The sequence below is a fragment of the Gossypium hirsutum genome, chromosome D13, assembly GCF_007990345.1.
Source record: "Gossypium hirsutum isolate 1008001.06 chromosome D13, Gossypium_hirsutum_v2.1, whole genome shotgun sequence".
In the NCBI taxonomy this organism is placed as follows: Eukaryota; Viridiplantae; Streptophyta; class Magnoliopsida; order Malvales; family Malvaceae; genus Gossypium; species Gossypium hirsutum.
The window spans coordinates 41,804,354-41,826,178 of record NC_053449.1 but is presented as its reverse complement, the minus strand read 5'-3'; positions in this window follow the sequence as shown (position 1 = coordinate 41,826,178).

Here is a 21,825-nt window from a genome sequence, read left to right as displayed (position 1 = left end):
TAGCTTTATCTATGTTCTTTATTTGTGTATAACAAGTTTGTACATATAATGTGTTTAATATTTAACTATCAAATTAAATTAATTCAACAATTAATTTAATTTATGTGACAACTAAATACAATACCAAATGTATTTAGATTCTGTTCATTTCAACTGTAGGGTGTGACTCTGTTGCCTCTTGTAACGCTGGTAGTAATACTAGAACATTTGTAACATTACAAGCAATGAGTGGCATCTAGCAATGCATCATTGCCACCCAAGTTAGAGGAAGTCATGATTCAACATAATCTTTCTACAATAATCTTTTCATGTATTATATCCTGTTATCCTTAATATCTAGATTAGACACAAGTCATGGAATAGTAACACTTGTATAATCCAATATCATATTTCTTGATTTTCTGAGCAGACTACAAAAAACAAATAAGTGTGATATCACATATTAACTTATTCGAGCATGGCTATGCATTTCTAGTCTCACTCCATCAAGAGGCCTAAGATATTGCTCCTATTATGTAGGAGGGATAAATCCTATCTTAATCAATCATATCCCACTACATGGATTGTGGTATATCCAACATTAGTCTTTATAGTACCTGTTATGGTAGATATTTTAATTGTATCAAAATATACGGCTCATGATGTTGGGACAATGATAATCTCAAGTTTGAGGATCATTACATAGTTATTGCTATGAGTAATATTATGACTATTACATAATAATCCAAGAAACATACTCATAGCGGGTCAATCTAATATGTTGCCCTCTAACACATACTCATGTATTGATTTTGACATCCCTATGTCAATGACAACTCTATCATCTATAAACTACACATTAGTCTCAATGTATTATTGTTGTCCAAACCCATAATAATACTTGACTAAGGACCTTTTCAAAATAATCATATTTTCTTAGGAATTTATTACAATTTAGTTTATTTATATACACAGAAAAAGAAACTAAAATAATAATGGTAATGAATTATATTATTAGACAAGGTAAAACGAGTATGTGATTACAATCATCTCATGATTGGTCTTTGGGCATACTCTAATAGCTCACCTCATCCCTTAATCATGAAGTTGGGGATTCAATCTCCGCCCATGGGAATTAAGCACATTTCATGACTAGTTGTTTACTTTTTTTGGAGAGCACCCGAGACGAGAGGATTAGTCACTACTACCAACGGTGGACACCCTGATCTCGACAAAAAAAACCATACTAACATAGCAATGTTTAAATCCTAGGCATTAAATAAATCAATATTCATATTGGTTCCTTAGTGTTAGCCATTGACGAGGTTACTAAGTTAGTCAAGGAATGGAAGGAAATACACTTCGATAACTATCGGGGATTGACCCGATTAAGAACGAACAAGTAAAAATAGTAGAAGAAATTGTGAATTTGAACACAAATTTAACATGGAAAAACTCCTACAAAGAGGATAAAAACCATGGGCAAAGATTATTTTACTATAATGGAAAAAAACGAAGAGAACAAAAGATGGAGATAAAAACAAAACTCTAAAACAAAGAACCTTCAATCCATAAATACAAAATTCTCCAAAAGTGTTATGAGTTCTAATGTGTAATGGGTATTTTTTCCAAGGTTGTAAAAGAGCCTATTTATAAGCTAAATTCGTAGGTCAAATAATAATAAAATAATCTAGACTAATCAAAGTTCGATTGAAACAAATAAATAGAGTTTAACTGGAAGATTATCTTTCAAATTTGACTGAAATACATAGCATACTCAACAAATCTCCACCTTGACTCGTATTTCCATAACACCATCTTTGTCAAAGCCCGCCACGGGCCTATCTTGAACTGTGCAGGGAATTAACTAAGTCAGATCTGTGCTTAGAAGATGAAATACTTCTAGCCTTTGACTTATGCATTTCCAAACAAAAACTAACTCAGGTCTTATTTTCACAAAATAGTGCCATAACTTTTCAAAACCTGCAAGGAAACGGTCATTCCTTTTTCCCTCCTATGACCAAGTTGCCTTCGCTCCAAAAAAGTTGACTTCGACTCTTTAACGGACGAGGGACGTTCGGTTTCACTGGTTACGGTAGAACCTTCCAGAATATAAAGACTGGTAGTCTTTTTCCCTTCTAACAAAATGAGAGCACTACGGGACACCTTAATGTCGCTTGACTCAATGTTGATTATGCAACTTTTCGAGTTTAAAATACTCAAGGAGAGGAGATTCTTTTGTAAATAAGGTACATACCTGAGATCTGAGAGTGTCCTAATTGTCCCATCTTGCATCCTAATTTTAACATTACCAATATCGATTACCTTACTATATGAATCATTTCTCATGCGTAGAACTTCACCTTCAACCGAATTGTATGTAGAGAACAACCCTATGTTGGGACACATGTGGAAAGAACATCCTGAATCTAGGATCCACTCGGATGTAAGCTCGAAGTTATCACTCATTGACACTAACAAGAAATCATCATCACTTTTTTCTGCCAAATTAGAAGTAGTTACATCTTCCTCTTTACTCTCAGCAGCCCTTTTATTTCGTAGTTTATAACAATCTACTTTGACGTAACCTAACTTATTACAATAGCGACACCTTTTATCTTGCTTCTTTGATGCTACTGAAATGAAAGCTTGCCTATTTGCCTTGCTATCCGAACCAAATTTATTATTGATTTTGCCTTTACTCAACAAATGACCTTTCACATTTTTGAACGAGAGTTTGTCTCTGCCATTAATCAGGGTCTCCCTGAAAGACTTGTATGAAAAGGGTAAAGAGCACAATAATAACATAGTCTGATCTTCATAGTCAATCTTAACATTAACATTCTTTAAATCTATCAAAAGAGTAATAAATTGACTAATGTGATTTCTAAGAAGCTCACATTTGTTCTTACGAAACGTAAATAGACGTTGTTTCAACACTAATTGGTTAGCTAGAGACTTAGTCGCATAAAGAGTTTCTAACCTTTTCCACAAGGTGGATGAGATTTTCTCCATCAATACCTCTTGTAATACCCTAATCACGAGGCACAACTAGATTGCAAATAGGGCATTTTCATCAAGCTCTTCATATTTTGTTTGATCTAGATTCTCAGGTTTTTTCCTGGTAACAATTGCCATCGTCCGAACTTGCCACAGATTGAAATTTGGGACACCATCGAACTTTCCAATGTTAAACCTTGTTGCTGCCATATCTGAATGGGCTAATCTAAAATAATTGAACTAGTTCTGATACCACTTGGTGGGGATGGACCCTATTAAGCAACAAACAAGTAAAAATAGTAGAAGAAATTGAGAATTTGAACACACAAATTTAACATAGAAAAACCCCTTTAAAAAGGATAAAAAACCATGGGCAAATATATTTTTACTATAATGACAAAATAACGAAGAGTACAAAAGATGGAGATAAAAATTAAATCCTAAAACCCAAAAACAAAGAACCATTAAAACGTAAACACAAAATTCTCCAAAAGTGTTATGAGTCATAGTATTTAATGGGTGTTTTTTCACGATTGTAAAATAGCCTATTTATAGGCTAAATTCATAGGTCAAATAATAATAAAATAATCTAGACTAATCAGAGTTCAACTAAAACAAATAAACAGAACTTAATTGGGAGATTATCTTTCAAATTTGACTGAATACGTGGCATACTAAAAAATAACAACTTTAGAAAGAAGCATACCCTCTGTCGTAGACTGAATGGTATCCAAACTTCCCCAAACTATCAATTCTCTTCATTTTTTAGAACAGTTAGAGGTGAATTTATCTAAGGATTATCAACGAGTACTTGCCTATGAGGAATTACTTAGTTTTGAAAAATAATAAGTGGATTGGATCGTTAAGGGAGAGTGTAATACTAAATTATTCCATTTGCCAACCATCATCGAAAGAAATATGAATTGAGTGATGAGTTTGTTCATTAATGATCAATGGGTTTCGAATCAATCCATAGTACACCGACATTGTAATACGCCAAACCTAACCTGACAATAAGATCCGAGAAATGTGCGTCACTACTTTAAAACATTTAGACTTAAAATCTCTTCAGCAGAAGCTTCGAATAATCATTACAAGGTTATAGTTATATACATATTTTAATTTTTATTCTATTAAAGTAAAATAAACATTATCGGTTTGCAATAATATCCAAGGCATATGGCATATAAACTTAAATACGACAAATTTAGTAATTAAATACATTGGCTTAAACTCAAATATTAATACTTTATATAAGTTTCATCAAAACAAGGTCTTAATAAATAGAAGTTTTATATACACATCATTTTCAAAATACATCTAGGCCCCACCCTCTTAAAGAATGCATAATACGGACTCAAAACAAACATCTCACAATCTATACAACTCTCTAGCGTAGGAAAAAGAATAACAAAGTAAGTTCACACGAACTTAGTTAGTTCCAAAGAAAAATCATTTAATACATTACTTAGACTCTTTTAGAGATCATATACATATCACACAGAGTACGCCCACTGACGTATACAAAAAACAAACAGACTCAATACACCAACTCATAACTTGGGCGTATACTGAACATCAACTTAACATAATTCAGAAAAATCCATCTTCATGTCAGCCACATATCTGTAATTCAAAATCAAAAGCATATCTTTTATATTTATTCATATTCATTCTCCCCCTTAGTTCCTCATATTATTTTTATTCTGAATAGTATGTTTTATCGTGATTTGCCAATTCGGTTTAGAATGTATCTGCTCTATTGGAGGCTATACAAACACATCTCAATATCTCCTTTTTGACATATCAAATAATATCTTTTCATACATATCAGTACGAAATGGTAGTGGCTTGAACATGAAGAGTGATGTTTACTTCATATCATAGACAGACTACACTTAGATTGATGACTTTAGATAACCATTACCGACACAACAACTTCCTTTCGTTACACACTCACACTTTTCATCCTTTACAAAGGAAGAACACTTACCCTACACAAAATATAAAATAGTGAAGCTACAACACATGGAAGTAAAAAGGAACTCACCAGAAATCCTAATACAAATCTATAAAGCAGGTCTGTTGCCCTTATCATTTGGACCTTCGTTATCTTCTTGAGCTAAAATAAATATAATTTAACATATTAGATCATCATTCCATCAAATTCGATCATGCATGCAAGAATCAACAACACTTACAAAGAAACAGGTAGTTTCCTTCCTTACACACCATTTTAGCACTTATACATGCATAACAGAGAACACGTAAATGACTTAAAGAATAATCTAGGGTTCATCAGTAATTATTAATCTAATAAGGTTTTTCTAAACATAGGTTTTCAAAGAGTTTTTCAAAGAAATTTTGGGAAGAAAATGAAATCGTAAAAGTACTTAGAAAGACCACTACTTGACCTTAAATATTTAAGCTTCGAGACAAGGATTACTGGAAAAATCAAATAATTCCACTAACTCTCTTGATTCCCATGATTAAGTACTCTTAAATTAATTTAAGTCTTATCATCTACAGTAGTCTAGTTCCATTCTAACCAAGTCTCAACTTAACTAGCCAAATTACCAAACTTAAGTAATAAAAAAAATCTAACAACTTCTTACTTATTGGGTTCGCCAAAACATCTAAGTTGGGCAGATACTAAATGGAAGAGTCCGCCAAATTGCAAAACATGCTAAAACAAAGAGTTCGCCAAATGACACAAACACACAAAATCTTATACTTAGTAAAAAAAAAAACACTTTAATTACTAACATATATCCTTATTTCACCAAAACACGTCAAATAGTAACCAGATATAAGGACTTCGTTGGGATGGCTGTTACAGACATGTTACTGATTTCTGTGCTAATTTTTTCAGTGAAAGGAATGTTTTGAGCATGAGAGATGGTTATGATAAATTTCATCCTTTCTTAAATATGGAAGAGTGGGAATCATTGCTTGGCTTGGTGAATATAGAAGAAGTTTTAAAAGCTTTATTATCTATGAAATCTTGAAAGGTATCGAGATCTAATGGAATCCAACTGATATTTCTTCAAAAACACTGAGAGACGATTAAAGGTACTCTCTTTTGATTTGTTCATGATTCTTTGACTTCAGGTTTTTTCAATGAGTCAATTTCAAAGGTTTTATTTGTTCTTATTTTGAAAAATTCTCATGTATTAGTTTGGTTAGGCTTGTAAGCCTGTTTAACACTTTCTACAAGGTTTTGTCTGAGGTGTTAGTCTACAGGTTACATCCTATTCTTCAAAGAATTATTGGTCCCTTCCAAAGTACCTTTCTGGCTAAGTGTAGTATCTCGGATAATATCTTTATTATGGAAGAAGCGATACATTCCACGATGAAGATGTAGGGCGAAAAAGGGGCTATGTTATTAAATGTTGACTTACACAAAGCCTACGATAGTGTTAATTGGTGATTCTTACGTTTAATTCTTTTGGATTTTGGTTTTCTTTGTACCATGGTGGAACTTATCATGTTCTATGTTTTGGTAAGCAAGAATTTTCCTTTATGGAATAGACAAGTCCTAACGAAATTAACACCTCAAGAAGGATTACAACAGAGAGATCCACTTTCATCTTATCTCTTTATCATGGAAAGGCATTCTAATATGATACTTGATAATCAATATAGGGGATTATGGAAACCTTTCAAAGTGTCTTGTCCAACTTTGACTCATTTATTTTTGCAAATGATCTCATGTTATTTGCATAAGCATCTATTTATCAAGTTAATTTGATTGAAGTTTGTCTAAAGGAATTTGAGGATACTTTTAAATTGGTTGCTAATTTGGATAAGTGGAAGTTGTTTGTGTCACCAAACATTTCTAATGAGGTTGAGGTTACTTTGAGTGCCTGGTGTGGTTTTCCCTGTACTGATGACTTAGGTACTTATTTAGGGGTCCCAATCATACATAGACGGGCACACAAACACTTATATACCCCGTTAATTGATAAGGTTATGAAATAACTCAATGATTGGAAAGAAGGCCTTATTTTTAGTTGGTCGTAAGGTTCTTATTCATTTGACAACATGTGCTATTCCTTTTTATTGTATGCAAACTGCGTTGCTTCCAACCTCAAATTGTGATAAACTAGATTAGCTTAATCTTAACTTCCTTTGGGGTGGTTTTATGGATTACTCTTATAATTATTTAGTGAATTGGGACTTGGTTTTTCAAGTGAAATCTAATGAGGGTCTCGAGTTGCGGAAAGCTTGCTTAAATAATATGACCATGCTCACTAAATCTACTTAGAGAATTTTCAGTTAACATAACTTGCTTAGGTGTTGTGTGTTTCAGTCTATATATCTTGCTTATTGCAATTTTTACAAGTTGAGGGAAGGGTACTATTTTTTGAACTTGAAGGGGACTATTAAAGTCATGAATGGTTATTGAGTGTGGTTGCAAATGGTGTACTAGTGTTGGTACTCTTGTGAAATTTTGGTTTGGTTTGTGCTTAGGAAAGTCTCTAATGCACAAGCAAATCGAAGACAATCTTGTTCTCTTTCGAAAAGGATAGGTAGAGGACATTTTTCAGTCAGATGGGAGTTGGGATTTGTACCGTATTGGTATAGTTTTACCATAGTCAGTCGCCCTTACCATAGCAACAATATCACTTTTTATGGGGGACTGTTCGATATTACCTAATCATTATGTATAGGGGCTGAAAAGCATAAGGTGGATCTCTATTCCCTCTGCTTATAATAAACTATCACTTAATGTTGGCAGCTTGGTATTCCATTCCTAAAAGAATAGATTTGGCACCTTAAATTCCCAGAACACATGTATATCCACATCGCCACGCCACTTATTGTTGGACAACGTTGCGACATCAGGGGTTCATGGTCACAATGTTGCCCTTATTTTGGTAAAAATGCACATTTGATACCTAATAAATTGATTTTAAACCTTCACCTAAATGTTTGCATTCAAACTTCTACAAATAATAAGCCATTAAACCATGCTAATAATAATGAATTCAAGTATATAACCATTTAAACCAACAAATATTTATCATACAATCCAATCATTCAATATTTAGACATATTCAAATCCATTTTACCTATCCATATCAAAGTAATTCTATTACCAACTTAAACAAGTTTTATTATACCAATTAGTAACTAAACACTTCAAAGAGTTTGACATGAATCAATCAAAGCATGTACTATGCTATATAACATGCTTAACATATAACTTACCATTCCTAAATCACTAATCAATCTATTATTTGAATTAGTCCAATTGATAGCTTTAACATGCCAATTCATGTACCAATTACTTTACAAGCCATGCCAAACATTCAAATTTGAACATTAGTATTAAACTATCAACTCCAAATGACCTTATGCATAACAAGGTACCCTAATATACATGCCGTAACATTTAGACTCAAAATAAACATATTTCTACCATCTTATTGATTGTGTGCTTTTTACCACTAATCTGGCTCGACAAGTTCTGCAAGGTGACAATCTATAAGGAAAGGAATCAACTAGAGTAAGCGTTAAGAATTCTTAGAAAGTTTAAATGAAATTACTATGCTTACCTTAATCATTTTAAGCAAACGAAACTACCAATCATTTTGGTATTCAAAGTGGTTGTCCTTTACACTTATTCGCACAACTGGATACAGTTAAACATTAACAACCAAATAGGTTAGTCATACTTACATATTAAGAGTAATATCATGAACATTAGGAACATCATATAACACATATTAAGTTAGATGCATATACCAGTCCATTTTCAATTTACTTTCAAGTTCTCCATTTTAATTACATTGAATATCGCTTGATGGAACTATAGTAAAACGGGCTCGGATACGCGGGAATAAGTTCCTCACACAAGCTGATATTATATCACAGTTGCTCACACAAGTTGGTATTATATCAAGGTTACCCATTTGGGAACCTATGATACTTATAACTCGAGGATCTGCAACAAATGCTAGATCTCATTATAACCTGTAAAATCCCTAATTAATTGGGTGTATAACCCTAATGACATGTCAAACATATCATAACCTTTTACTAAGTTCACATGGGCACAAGTTCCGTATACATGTCATTACCAAACCTTGTACATGATTACATATTTCATTTACTTGTATTGTAATCAATCAATTTTCACATTTGCACCCTGTACTATTTCATAATAGCCAATATTCACATGACTTTTCAATTCAATCCATTATAAGCCTCACATGTCAAATTCACTAAATTTCTAGTTATATCTAAACATATAGATGAAATCAAATGCAATTCACACATAATATAAAATAAGATAGTAAGTTCCACATGAACTTACCTGTTCAAAATATGAAAAGAGAGGATACTTTAGGCGCTAATATGAAATTTTAATTTTTCCTTGATTAACTTCACTTCGATTCAATTCTTGATCTATAAAATTATTTTATATCACCAATCGATACCAAACATTTTCATACTATACCATGATATGTATGATTTCATATAATTCTATTTTTCGGTTTCCCTCATATTTTCTATTTTATGCAATTTAGTCCCTGAATTCGTAATAAGCATAACTTTTGATTCCTAGCTTCAAATTAAAATATGATTTCATATATTCTCATTAAGAACCGTATACTTTCCAATTCTAACATAATTTCACTTTAAGTTTTATATTTATTCAATTTGGTCCCTAATGTAACAAATTTGACAAACAAGCTAAATTAACTATACTATCTAGTCATTTTCATAATTTAAGCTTAAATTCAATCAATTTCAAGCCTAATTATTCAAGAAATTAACAATGTCAACTTTCTAAAACTCTAACAGTTTTGCAAATTGATACATGGGATAGCTAAATCAAACTTCCATGACCTCAAACTCATAAAAATTACAAGAAAATGACTTGAATTTGCTTACCAAATAATGGTCGAATGTTTTAGAAATTTCTTAGGTCTTCTTCTCACTGTTTGGAAGACAATGGTAGGATTTGTCACCCACCAATTTAACTTATATAGTAGGATTAATATTTAATTAATTTGGTTTAATTAACTTAAACATAACTTAATTAACTTAAGTTAATCATTAAACTTATCTAGTGGAAAATGTTATTATCACCCAGTAATTCTGAAAAATGATTTATTTACCATTTTAGACCTTTGACTAATTTCTATTTTAATCCCAAGCCTTTTGTCAATTAAAAATCTATAGCAATTGGACTTTATGATTTAGTCATTTGGCTTTAATTAACTATTAATTTGAAAACATTATTGAACCAATCTTTAATATATCTTTATATTATCCCCGTAAATACTCATATTTAATATTTATGGACTCAGTTAACGAAAATAAGATTTCGAAACCACATTTTGTGATACCTCTGAAAGTCAAACTATTACAGTTAACCTTACTCACTTAAAGATAGTTGTGGCCTTAAGTTGAATACAATTTATATGCCCTCACTCTCCATTCAACCCTTTGGACAAAAGGCTAAGGATCAATAATATAAAATTGAGGACCTTCTAACCTTTTATAGGCGTGCTATTCACTCATTTACAAAACATGGAAGACCTCATAACCTTTAATAGGCATGTACAACCAGTTGCATCACCTCCAAAATATCTTTGTAATTATCTTCAAGATAAATACCATATTTTATGAAATCAAATTCCTTAATCACCTCCTTATCTCCTAAATACCAAAACTTATTATCCCTTAGTAAGAAAAGTGATAATCCCACAAAACAAGGACTCTATAAAATATCTAATTTATTTCTAAAATACATACTATATTTGTTACCAAATGTCGAAATAAATAAAAAATAATAAAAGATTACAAGTCAAAACTACCAATATCCTAATCATATGAAATGTCAGGCCCGGCCCTGGGGGTAATTTGGGAGTGCTGCTGTCCAAGGCTCAGGGTTGGAAGGGGCTCAAAAATTTTTTTTCTTTAGCTTTTATCGTGGAAAAAAAATATTTAGCCTTTTAAGTTTTTTAATCAACGCTTCAAGTAGGAAAAAAAATAAAATAAAAGGGGTCCAATTATTTTTTGTTATTACTAGTATATGTTTTTATTTTATTATATTATTTATAATTTTTTTTATAATTTTTTAAAGGAGTTCCAATTTATTATTTTGATTAAGAATCCAAAAATATTAATAACGGACTTGTGGAATGTTGCAACAACAACTGGACATTTCAAGTTTACGCAGCCAAGATTCAAACAAGCCTTTATACATTTTTATCACATGGTTGTAACATCAATCACTTTCATCTTTATAATATGGTTAGACTGTTACAAGTTTAGGTGTCCTGTCTTTGAACGTGACCATATTAGTGGCGTTTAAAACATTTATACGCCCTAAGTTTGTGGTATAAGGAATTTTAATTTGGGATGTGTCCAAATTTTGTTATTAAGGGAGTTTTGGTTTCATTTGATACTTATTTTTTTTGGAGTGTCCTAAGTTGTTGATGCTCTCCAACATTTAATCTCTTTGCTTCCGTCACCTTGTTACTTGTGAAATTTTATTTGTTTTATTGAAGTTAGAATTTAGTAATTTTTTAAATCCTAAACTTTAATTATCCCAAATATTAGTAGTGTTTTTTTCTTCTACCATTTTAATAGTGATAAAAAAAAAACTGATATTGAGTTTTCAAGTAACATAAAATTTAATCCATCAACAATTACCCTTATCAAAAGAATTAGTAATGTTTGAACCTCAACATCGGATTCATTGGTTAAGTACGTTTACCCCATTCCCAAGATGTAAGATCGATTTACAACATAATTTGTGCGATAGTTTAATAGTGTGTTATATGAGTTGTACTTAAATGGGGGGAATTTGAGAAACAGCTTTCGTCATTTCATGTGCTAAGTGCAACGCAAGTCCCTAACCAGCCAATGAGTCGGCTCATGATAGATTCCATGGCTTTTGCTCGTCACTTTCTCCACACATCTTGCCCTTCACGCGTCACCTACGGCTTTGTGCTTCTTTATTTATTTTAACTTAAAGTAGCAATTTAAGAATATGAAAATTAAATAAAAAATACTTACTCAAATTTATTAATACTTGCATAATTTAATCATGTTATCTTCTTAATGCATGTCAAATTCTTATTGATTAATAAGGCCTTTTAAGCACCGGGTGCTTTTCTCAGCAGTAGCTATTGTTATTTCATACGCTATACCCAGCCAATGAACCGCTCATTATAGATTCCAAGGCTTTTTTCCCTAGATATCATAATATATATGTATTTGTATTGTATTATAATTTATGTTTTAAATATTAGATATTGATATAAATATTAATAACTTATTATATATATTTTTATAGAAACACAGCAAAATTTTACTACTATCACGAAACTAAAACATTCGGAACAACATCCAACAATAAAAAGAAAATGACAACCTAGCAAATTTATGTGCTTTCTTGTTGAATAAACGTCTAATCTATTTAACCATGCTACCACCATACTGTTGTAGTATCTCCTTACGTTAAGCCTAATGAATGAATAAACTCATATAAATATTTATATTAATGTAATCATATTATAAAACAATATGTTTTAATGTTATTACGTTTATATTTTCTCAATCACTTTGTCCTTGTACTTGGGGTTCACGCGTTGCCCAGGTTGAGTGAAATTCTCAGTGACTATAAGTCTTAAAGCATTGGCTGCTTTTTCTCAACAAAATATAATTTATAACGACGCCCACCCCACCACCATCCTAGTGTAGTTTATTTTAAAGCAGACCTAAGATTCTTGTCAAATCGCATACATTCAAATAAGACCCTAAAAGCGTTCTTTTAACTTTGACGTTTCAAGATCACGAAGCTTGCTTAAGATTGGTTTTAATCATTTGACACATGGATATTCTCTGCAAAGTTGCCACGTGGATATGTTGCTTACTCATTGTGATGTAAAATTTTGATTCTAATTCGCTCATTAACTTTTTGAAGAGAAAAAAAAACAAAGGGAAAAGGATATTAAAGGTGTATTAAAAATTCTGAAAATTTTATTTTTAAATTTGATTAGTAATTATATTTTTAATAGAGTTTTAGGTCAGTAGGCATGATTTATTGTTGTGGAAATTTAGAAGATGTGGATTCCAACATATTAAAACATAATTTTTTTCAATTTATGAGTTTAAAAGTAAAGTAGTACTAAGAATGGTATAAAAAATAACTATATTATATTTTTATTTAACAAGAATTTAAAAATAACTAAATAAGATAAGTACGTAAATAGTAATTACTTATAACTAAGTTATAGTGCAGTAGTAAAGAATTGCATTGACTTCAAGCCTATAGTTTAAGAATTTGTCACTTAAGTCTAATATTTAGATCTGGAGAACTCTCTTTCCGATAATTATTTATCTCTTATCCTTAAAAATATTAAGTTGAATTTATTATTAAAATATTATATTTGAAATAAGTTAGTTTTTATTTTTGTTAAAAATTAAAATGTTAAAATTATTATATTTAATTTTCATCTAAAACTATTTAAAATAATATAAAAAATTATATTAATAAAATTTAAAATTAAGAAGTAAATAATTTAAATAAAATCAGGATTAATTATCATTAAAAAACATAATTATATTTTGCACCATATACAAATTCGATATTGAAAAAATTCATACTACAAGTTTAATGCTTAATTTTTTTAAACATTTTTTGGATTTATCAAACAAGAACATAATTTTTAAAGTTTAAATGCTGCTTGTCAGAAAGAGTGCCTTTAGTTTTAGAGAAATATTTCTTTGTGAATTAGTTTAGGAGTAGTGGTGTACTTTTATTATATAATAAAAGTTTGTTCGGATTTTGAAAGTTGATTTTGATTTGCTTGATTCGGACTAAAATTTGATATTCATTTTATTATGGGGAAATTTTATATTTTAATGTTTTAAAAGCATGTAAATTAGACTGTTCGCAAATTTATGACATGGATCAACCATTCGTTTAACTTGTATTAATAACCAATATATATTATACAAAGTTACTGTTTATTTTTTTTTTTTGAAGAAAAAGTTATAGTTTATTTTAATGTTTCGGGAATGTTATACCCACATTTATTACCAAACAAGTGGACAGACCAATCAGAGTGCCCTAGCATGTAGGTAGACTAGGCACACAGCCATGAGATTCCATGACACCGTGTATTAGTTTAATTGTACTCTCTTCTTTTGTTTTCTCTTTTTTAAGGATCAAGCCCTAAGCAAATGTACAATCCGTAAATTAAAATGTTAAAAGATACATACAAATAAAGTCTGATACAGATCGTACAAACGGAATAAGATAGTATCCAAAGATTAACAAACCAAAACAAGCAACCATTGCCTAATCAAAGGAAGTAAATGCGGAAGCCCTCACCAATTACGTTGTATTCAACCATCGAAGTGGAGAAGCCGTCATGTGGGTAGAGTCTCATTATGCCCTCGCCTCCGTTGTAATGGATCTACTTCAAGCAAGCTTGTTCCATTAAAAGCGGATAGCTCAAGGAAAATCACCACCCAAGTGGGGAGTCAAAATTGAGCCACAGGAAAGGCCTAACCCAGATTTATTATTCCTCAAGAACTCGCAGGAAGAACATAAAAAGACTGACAAGAGGAAAGGTGCGCATGGAGGAAGAAAGATAAGAGATGGGAAAAGGAAAAGGAAGAGGTGGTAACAACAAAAAAAGGAGCAGGCTGTTTTTGGCGAGGCTAGCGATGGTAGCCCAATTAGTGTCCACACTGAAAGCAACAATGGGAGGTGACCTGACGTCAAATGCAGTAGTTAATTTGGGTCAATTCCGCACATAGGGAGCTTGTTTTCTAAGCAATTTAGGAATTTATATTTCATTTTCAGTAATTAGGCCTTAGGTTAGAAAGTTAATAAAAATAGGTGCTTTTAACATATTTTATAGGTGTTGTGACCCAATAGGCTAACACGAGCCTTAAGTTGTGCTAATTGGTTCAATCAAGTGTGTAGGATGGAGATATAAACGCCCAATTGATGTAGAAGCAAAGGTTGAATGATGCACAAGCTTTCCAGGATGTCAAAGCACCAAAAGAATGACACAAGGCTATATGAGGGTGTTATGTCGCGCCACGCAGGGGGTGTGGCACAACACAAGGCCGACATGTTGCCCAAGTATTTCACGGTTGTTTTAGTCCATGCAATCTGTAATACCCAATTTTAGTCCGGGCTCACATATGGGAACATAATCTTCGAGGATATGCAATCTTAGATATGATATGCAATCTTAGATATGATATATGCAATATTAGATATGATATGTAATCTTAGAAGATATGATTTTGTAATCTTAGAGATTTAATTTGTAGATACCCTTTAATCCTAGCCGTTGATGTAATTGATCTGTACCGTTAGATTTGGGGAGGCTCAACTATAAATAGAGGCCTCTCCCTTCATTGTAAAAAAAGAAGAGGGAATCAATAAAAAAGGGAGCACGATTGGCAGTTTTTTAAAGGTGGCTTACTGTTTTCTTTTTCTTTCTTTTTCGATTATTTTTTACTTATTTACGATTTTAAAAAAGGGAGAAGGTGATACCGCTGCGAATTTTATTTATTTATTTTATTTAGCCCTAATAAAGTGACGGGTTTCAAAGGATGGAGATATTTTCCCATTCGAGCCCTATGAGTTATTCGCACCTTTTTTTAGTTTTTTTATTTAGCTCTTTAATTTGCTTTCAATTTCAATTTAGCCCCGCTGGAACGACGTCGTTTTAGAGGAGAGGAGAAAATTTCCCTTCCAGCCCCTCTATGTAATTCGCGTGCTCAATTTAATCCTTTGGGTTTTATTTATTTGCAGATTTTCCCCTAGATTTTTCATATTCAGTTCAATTTAGTTTTTTTCTTTTTTAAAAATTAATTAACTTCCATAATGTAATTATTTCTTTTATTTTTTAATTAGTTTTTATTTATATATATTTGTTTGTTTATTTATTTATTTATTTTAAAACAAATATTTTTATATGTACGCATATTTATTTTTTAATATTGTAATTATTATTTAATATTTATATATATATATATATATACTTTTTATGTATCCATTTATCTTCCTATATATAACTATATTTTCTATAATGTAATTATTATTATCATTATTTTTTATATGTACATATGTGTATATATTTTTAACAAATGTTTTGTTTATATCCATATAGATATTTATTCTTTTTTTAAAAAAGGGCTCAAATATATATATTTTTAAATACCTATTTTATAATCTATATATGTTTATCTATTTTTCTTTATATTCATAAATATTATGTATTGCATATATATATACGTTCCATAACCCAAAAATTTATTTGTAAATCATATGTACCCAAAAATTTATTTGTAAATCATATGTATATTTTAATCTTCATAATTTCTATGTTCATATTATATATATTCCTTTCTTCATTTATTTGGTTGGCTTTCCTCCTTTCGTTATATAATTGAGTTTACATTTAATATTTTGCATGTCATGGATTATTGTTATCGATTTTGTTTATTCATTTATTCATATTATTTCTATGCCATCGTAATATTTATTATTGCATTGTATATTTAATGTAGCATCACATCATTTTTCACTCGATTTCAAAATTTTCAAAATTGAGATAATGCTTGTATTTAGGATTTTCAAGGAAATTGAGCCCTAACGTATTGGGTTTCGATTTTCTTCGTTAAATCTAACAATCGAGCATTTCTCTTTAATCAAAAAAATAAGAACTCATTATTGGGAATTCAACACATTGTGTTCTAACGTATTGGATGTGACGCATTGATTTCTCAAAATGAAGATTTTTTCTAAAAAATAATAAAGAAAATATTCCGAGTTTGGGATTTTGGAGGAATTGTGCCCTAATGTATTGGGCCGCTATTTCTTAAATCTTGAATAAATGGATATTCTTTTAAATTTTTATTACACAAGTATTCTGGCCTAATTCATTTTTGAGGAAATTAGAATGTCGTGCCCTAACACATTGGGTGTGGCATTTTTTTTCTCTAAAATGATAAGGGTCTTAATACGTAACGTTTAAGAGTTTTTGCTAAGGATTATATTTTTCAAATTTTTGACATTAAGACATTAATTAATTAACTAGGTACCAATTTTTGGGCATTACGAGGGTGCTAATCCTTCCTCGAATGTAACTGACTCCCGGATCCGTTTTTTCTAAAACTCGTAGACCAAAGCCGTTTTTTTAGGTGATCCAATCACACCTTAATAAAAGATTGGTGGCGACTCCCAATTTTCATTTTTTAAAGTCGATAACCTAAATTTTTTGTTTTTCAAAAAAATGGTTTCGACAGCTTGGCGACTCCATTGGGGAGTTATATACAAGAGTCGAGCCACAAAGTTGATTAACTTCTGTCTTATTGTCGAGAAAATAAATTTTTAAAAAAACTCATGACATCCTTTCGCATTCATTATCTTATTGCTTAAATATTGTTTGCATTATACATTTCATGAGTTGAACAACTTTACCCTTTTAAGTGGGAGTGAGAAGCTATAACTTCGTGAGGTTTTCACCTCCGTGTAGGATAGTGGATTGCTTTCGGGATACATCCGTACCTATGTCTTCGTGAGATTTTCATCTCCGTGCAGCCATAGGGAAATGTATTCCCCTGAACCGAACTCGATCCATATGAGCCTATAATTGGTGAGGATTAAGGAATCTGCTGGTTCGGGTACCTTTACCCTAGAAGCCAAACTTCATATAATGAACCTTAGGAATCCACCCTAGGTAGAACTATACTAAACCCTAGTAGATATCCAATTAGGAATTTTACTATTTCTTGATTATATCTTATGTTTTATGAGATACTGACTTTTTATGTTTTATTTTGATTGCATGACATGGCATTTCATTTCATCATAAAAGGCGTTAGTTCACATTCAGTTGCTAGATAGAAGGCTTATCATGGAAAGAGAGTTTCTTGATAAAGTGGAGGACAATACGGCTGTCCGAACTTGGTCTGAAACAACACAGTAAGAAAAGGGTGATAGTTTGGCTGACGGGCATATATCGGAGTTATGGGAAATCTGGGGTCAGTGGAGTGATGAGGTTAGACAGCTCTTTTATAATAATTATGGGGATCTGCCTTATTTGCTTGATGCAAAGGGAGACAAGCGTTTGTTTCAAGCCCTCGCCCAGTTCTGGAATCCTGCTTACAGTTGCTTTACGTTTGGGAAGGTCAATTTGGTGCCTACGATAGAGGAATATATGGCTTTACTTCGATGTTCAAAGTTTTAAGTGGATAGGGTCTATTCGAGAGTGGTAAATGTACCAACCTTTTCAAAGAAGTTGATGAGTGTAACAGGAATGAGTGAGCAATGGGTTGTCGCACGAATTAAGCAAAAGGGGGATAGTAAGTGCGTTCCTTGGAGAGGCTTGAAAGATGCAATTCTCACACACCTAGATGTAAGAAAAAGGTTAGATGTTTTTGCTTTAAGTATATACGGCTTGGTTGTCTTCCCTAAAGCCTTAGGGTATGTGGATGAAACAGTCACTGATTTATTCGACCGGCTCGATAAGAAGGTTACACCGATTCCAGCAATTTTGGCAGAAACTTTCAGGTTTTTGAGTGCATGCCGAAAGACGAGCGAAGGTAGATTTATTGGATGTGCACAGCTTCTACTCGCATGGTTTCATAGTCACTTTTGGAAGGTGGATAAAGTTTCGTATCGGGTTTTTTCTAAAAATTATTCACCACTAAAGGAGATAGTCGCTACGCCAAGAAGAGACGACATTTCGAAGGAGAAGTAGATGGCAATTCTTCAAAATCTTTGAGAAGAGGACGTTGAGTGGAGAGCTCATTGGTTACTTCCAGATGAGATCCTGTATAGGTGTGGTAGCTTTGATTGGGTTCCTCTGCTAGGGGTTTGGGGAGCTGCTGGATATGCCCCATTATTGGTGCTAAGGTAATATAGGTCAAGCCAATTTATACCTACGACCCAAGGGATAGCAGATTGTGAATTTTTGTACAAGGATGATGGTTATAGAAAGAAAATTCAAGAGATGGCTAGTGCGTGGAAACAAACTCGCTGAATGAAGAGGCTAGCTGTGGGTCCAATGACAACTCTTGAGTATCATGAATGGTGGGCTAGAAGGATTAATGGTAATACACCTAAGTTAAATCAGGAAGACAGCCAGTCAATCAAAGAGCATTTGCAAGTCATTCCTTCTGAGTTGGAAATCATAAGGCAAGATTTTGAGAGGAGAAATGTTGATTTGGAGAAAAAGATAGAGTAAATAGAGGCGGAAAAGACGAACTTAAGATTGGATATAGATGTTCAGAAGCTTGAAAATGAGAAGTTAAAGAAAGAGAAAAACAAGCCTGAGGAGGAGCTGGGTAGTCTGAAGACGGATTATAAAAAAATGCATTTGTCAATGAGAACTACTGGGTTAGGAAGGGCTTTAAAACAATGGCGAGCAGAAGTTCGAGAAGAAAAAGACAAAGCCGATAGATGGGAATAGAAATTTCAGGAGATGCAGAGACGAAACGAAGAAGAAAGCCAAAAGGAGAAAGGTGAGCTAAAGGATAGGGTGGTTGTGTTGGAAAGATGTCTTCGTCAATATCGAAATCAAAATTCTGCAAAAGAGTTGAAAGCTAGCTTGAGCAAGATTGAAGAAATGAAGAAAAGAATCGAAGAGCTAGAAATGAAGCAGCAAAATTGTGAAATCCAGATCAAGCACTTGAAAGTAAACGAGAGTCGTAATAATGAACAGCTTCACCACTTTCAGAGTTAAGCTAGAAGCAGAGATCATCTTATAGAGGAAGCTGTGGTCCAGATTCGAGAAGTAGCTGATCATATACAAACTTTAGCAGTACAGGCTGACACGCTGAGTGTGAAGTATGAATTAGAATTGGATCGGGGGCAAGAATTAGCTTTGTTACTTAGAAATATTAGAGTTCTGGGTACTAGGGCAAAGTCTTATTTGTAATTCACTTTATGTAAAGGAATTTAATTTCTAGTAAAGTTTTCTTATATAAAATTGAATCAAAATTGATGCCTTTCTGCATTCATTTCATGCATTGCATTGTTTCATATGCATTAAGAAATACATCAAGGGATTTTAATTAATTTAAATCACTCCTCAGTTAATCTAGAAACCAACCAACCCACAAATCACCACTACGGTACTCGGTCGAAAACTAAAGATATGGATCAAAGGATGGAAAGACTAGAACAATCCCAAAAGGAAATGCAGGAGTAGCTTCAAAAGCAAATGAATGATAAGCAAAAGATGATAGACAAAATGATAGAATCTCAAAGGAGTATGATGGCTCAGTTAACTCAGTGGTTCAGCAAAGGAACTGATAAAGGAAAAGGCTCTATGCTCAATATTTAAGAAGGAGACAATGAGAGACCTGTTTATCCTTCAGACTTTACCCCCCAACAAGTTGAGATATACCCGCGTAGGTCCTCTGTTACTATTAATCCTCCGGGTGATGCTGCAACGCTAATAAATCTCCAAGCAGGATCAGGCTCTAACCCCGGAGCCAACTTTGTTAATCCTGCTATTCCTGATTTTGATGAGACGGCTGGAAAGGAGAAAATGAATGATGAATTAACAAAACAGCTAGAGGAAAAGTAAAAATGGCTGGAAGAGAAATTTAGAGCGATGTAATGTGCAGAAGGCTACTATGGGATGGATGCTAAAGAATTGAGTCTGGTTCTGGATTTAGTGCTCCCTTACAAATTTAAAATGCCAAAGTTTGAGAAATATAATGGAACCAATAGCCCTGAAGTTCATATTACCATGTTCTGCAGACGAATGACCGGTTATGTCAATAATGACCAACTCTTGATTCATTGCTTCCAGGATAGCCTCACAGGGGCAGCATCTAAGTGGTACAATCGAATGAACCGTACCGAGATTAATTCATGGAGAGATTTGGCACAGGCGTTCATAAAGTAGTACAGCCATGTGACTGACATGGTACTTGATAGGATCACTCTGCAGAATATGGAAAAGAAACCAGGCAAAAGCTTTAGGCAATATGCGCAGAGATGGAGAGAGGTCGCTGTCCAAGTTCAGCCACCGCTCCTGGAAAGGGAAATGACAATGCTATTCATAAATATATTGAAAGCTCCGTTCATCACACATATGTTAGGGAGTGCTACAAAAAGCTTTTCTAACATAATCATGAATGGTGAAATGATTGAAAGCGCCACAATGAGCGGAAAGATTGATGCTGGAGGAAATAACAGAAGGCAAGCCTCAAAAGAAAAAGAAAATGAGGTGAACAGCGTGAACATGTACAGTAAATTGATTACTAATCAGCAGGGTTTATCAAGACAAGAATCATATATGAAGCAAGGTACTGAAAAACTCCAGTTCACGCCAATTCCAATGTCATACAAGGAGCTGTATCAAAGCTTGTTCGATGCGCATGTTTTTTCACCTTTATATGTGAAGCCTCCACAGCCTCCGTATCCCAAATGGTACGACGCAGGTGCACAATGCGATTATCATGCGGGAATTACGGGACACTCTATAAAGAATTGCATTACCTTCAAAAAGTTAGTTGAAAAATTCATCAACATGGGTATTGTCTAGATGGATGGCTCATCTAGTACCCAATCATGATTGAATGCAATATATGAAGGGGTGTCGAGAAGTGTTCATGATGAAACAACTGAAGAAGGGACCTTGTCAGATTTTTGCCCTTATAGACTTGGGAGTGTTCTAAATAATTAGACTGCAGAAGAAACCCTTGTAGTATTTAGAGATTACTCAGAGTAATGTTCAAAACACACTTGTTGCCTTCAGCCTAGAGGCAATAAGAATTCCTTTATGAAATAGGCTCATGTCTGAATGTCGTTATTCTAATAAAATACATCTTTGC